The 3,575-nt window shown below is 37.5% G+C and overlaps 1 pseudogene; it reads left to right on the forward strand.

Annotated features, from left to right (window-relative positions):
- The window catches only part of LOC119279981, an 8,187-nt pseudogene extending 4,961 nt beyond the window's left edge, over positions 1-3,226 (forward strand).
- The last annotated feature ends 349 nt before the right edge of the window (positions 3,227-3,575 follow it).

Here is a 3,575-nt window from a genome sequence, read left to right on the forward strand (position 1 = left end):
GCACCCCTTTATGTATTGTTCGAGATTTGTTTGTTTTTCTCCTGCTTTTCGTCATAGTAGAGTTGCGTTGTTAAGTTTGAGCACCTGATTTTTTACATAAAATTCTCACCATGTTAAAGTTTTATCGTGTAAGAGTTAATATAGGATGTGAGGTTGACTACCGTTAGACCAATGCCTTCTTCAAAGTAATCAAACAGGCTGAGAAGGAGTAGAAACTGAGTATATTGTTGTGTTGCCTGCTTCTAGTTTTGATGAATTAGAAAATTTATTTCTGTTATAAACCAATCTTTTTTTTTCTTCAGTTCCTATGTAGTTAAATATTAGTCACAAGACATATGACTTGAGGAGTTATGATGCTACGAGAAACTCATACTGCAGGTGGTGTAAACAAGAGAAGTTATACACATGCCACATGACCTTTAACTTGAAGAAATCAAATTTTACACAAGAACTATGCCCTTTGATTTATTTTGTAGTGCAAGATACAGTGTAAAATCGGACTGAGCAGAGAAGAGTTCAGAAGAAGTATAAGCTAAACCTGAATGTTGAATACTAAATAAAGAAGCAGGAATATATATAGGTTGGCCTAAATAATTCTGTCGTAAAGTTGTGCTGTGATCCAGCTCATCACTTTTCCGTAGAATCAAAGGAGGTTGGAAACTAGCATGTGGGTTAGGAAGAACAAGGTATTCTTCTTTTGACTTTCAGTTACACAAATTAAAGTAATACTGGAGAACATCACATATATACTGCACTAGTTGCATAAAAGTTCCCACCGAGACAAATCTGAAGATTAACATATACCTGTTAGCTGCGAAAAATGAGGTGTCAATACCTAGATGTTCAGGGAGAAATGAATACATGAAGTCACTAATTTAGAAATCTCAGAATGTACTATATGAAATGACAGCGGAATTTCGTATTAGTTATGCAAATAAAATTTGTAAAAAGAATATTGTATGGTCCATCCTATTCATGGCGACATATATGTAACAAAAAGTATGGAAAGTGTAGAGTGTTTGTTGTTTATTACACCTGCTTGGGAAAATAAGATATATCTTGATTGCTAGTAAGCGATGAACCTGAAATAGGATGGATGGGAACACCATCATATTCTGAAGACACATACATTTACCTCATCATCCATCGTTCTGTCTTTAACTTTCTATCATGAAAGCAGCATGGAGAGACCAGAGAACTGTGTTTCACCACTATTATGCATCCTGCAAATAGTGCCATTATGTGAAACAACAAAGTTAGACTATGCACCTTTAGTTTATTCCAGTCCAGAACTTCATATTGCTAGTGTAGGTAGTAGTTTCAAGCATAAAATGATGTGCATTCGTGTTTATGCATATAGTAACTCTTTTATTAACATGACTTTCAATCAGCAGCTGAGAATAAGAAATTGAGTTCCTAAATTATTTCGTTAATTTATTCTGATCACTTTTTTTTCTTGTTTCTTGGATAGTCTGTGATATATATTTCTTGATGGTTTATTAGTTCCAGGGCCCCCTTCTTTTCTATGGCCCCATATGTGTTTCTATGCAGTGGTATTTCCTTTTCAACGTTCACCTAGATGGCATTAAAAAGTCAGTAACATATAGAAAACATTTTCTAACCTTAGTTTTTCTTATCCTTTTGTGCAGAATTTTATACAAAAGATGTCAGAGATGGACAAGAAGATCAACTCATTAGTAGATATCGGCTTTTCTGAAAACGAAGCAAATATGGCTATTACAAGATGTGGTATGACTCTTTTTTAAATTGTTGCCTTGATGTTCATTTTCCCATGGAAAAGGCGCCTAATGATATATATATATATATATATATATATATATATATATATCTGCGTAAATTATCCTAGGTGTGGATGTTGATCTCTCTGTATTGGTTGATTTGATTAGTACGTCACAGGTTGCAGGAGATTTTGACTTATCTGATCATCAGGTACATTGTGGTTTGATGTACATTTGAATAAGAAAATGCTTTATCTCTTTGATTTAATTTGATGTAACGACACTGCAATATCTGTAAATTTGGCAGGTCACAGATCGGTGCTTCGATTCATTTGGAGGGAGAAAGAAAGCAAGATTGATGGAAGAGAGCAAGAAAAAGAGGAACCGGTATGAAGCTAGAGCACATGGAAATCAATCCTCCTTGGATGGTAGCCATGATGAACCAATGCCTCTCCCAAATCCAATGGTTGGGTTTAATTTGCCAGGTTATTTGCAACCATCAGTTACCAGAATTCTTCCTAAACAAGATAGTGGACCACCCTTTTTCTACTATGAAAATGTGGCCCAAGCTCCCAAAGGCGTATGGGCGACCATTTCAAGATTTCTTTATGACATTCAACCTGAGTTTGTGGATTCTAAGCATTTGTGTGCAACCGCAAGGAAAAGAGACTACATCCATAATTTGCCAATTGAGAATAGATCACCTCTTCTTCCTATGCCTCCAAAGACCATATTAGAGGCATTCCCTCATTACAAGAAGTGGTGGCCTTCATGGGACCTGAGAACACAGCTCAATTGCTTGCGAACAAATTTCGCAAGTGCGAAGCTGATAGAACGGATCGGGCATGCTCTTGCAAGCTCGGACAGTCCACCGGCTCGAAGTGTTCAAAAATATGTCATGAATGAGTGTAGAAAAGGGAATCTTGTCTGGATTGGAAAGAACAAGGTTGCTTCATTGGATCCTGAAGAGATAGAATATCTACTCGGTTTCCCAAAGGATCACATAAGGGGACTCGGCATCACGGAGAGATACAAGTCCCTCGGCAACACATTTCAAGTTGATACAGTTGCTTACCACTTGTCAGTTTTGAAGGTCATGTTTCCCAATGGTGTTAATGTGTTGTCCTTATTCACCGGTATTGGAGGAGGAGAGGTAGCTTTGCACAGGTTGGGCATCCACATGTAGGCAGTGGTCTCTGTAGAGATTAGAAAAGCTAATAAGAGGACTTTTTAAGGGTTGGTGGGATCAGACTCAGACAGGCACGCTCATTGAGATAGATGATGTGAAATCTCTTACTGATGATAGAATTTTATCATTTGTTAGTAGATTTGGCGGCTTCGACTTGGTGATTGAGGGCAGCCCATGTAACAATCTTGCCGGGTGCAACAGATACAACCGTGATGGCTTGGAGGGCGAGCAATCTGCTTTGTTCTACCACTACTTCAGAATCTTGAACGCGGTCAAGTCAGCTATGGCGAGGATGTAGCCTAATTATTGTAGCACCTATTTTATCCTTAAATAATTATATCTAGGAACCGCAACTTATCAGTATATGAACATTGAGGTGATGTTGTTTTCTAGACCAGAATTTGGTGATTTGTGTAGACGAAGAGACTTCTTTTGTTTAGCTTCTTCATATAATTTCCTTTGCCCCTGCACTTACAACATTATATATGAAGCACTTTTCAGGCTATGAAAATAGCGAACACAATAAGGGTAAAGGACGATGCTTGATTATGGAAGCCTATATACTAGAGCATCTTATCTTTTCCTCCAGTCAACCTGTAGACAAACCGAACATTTAATTTTCTATTTTGAGCGCATCTTTCCTCTAG

The sequence above is a fragment of the Triticum dicoccoides genome, chromosome 3B (genome assembly GCF_002162155.2).
Source record: "Triticum dicoccoides isolate Atlit2015 ecotype Zavitan chromosome 3B, WEW_v2.0, whole genome shotgun sequence".
Taxonomy (NCBI): Eukaryota; Viridiplantae; Streptophyta; class Magnoliopsida; order Poales; family Poaceae; genus Triticum; species Triticum dicoccoides.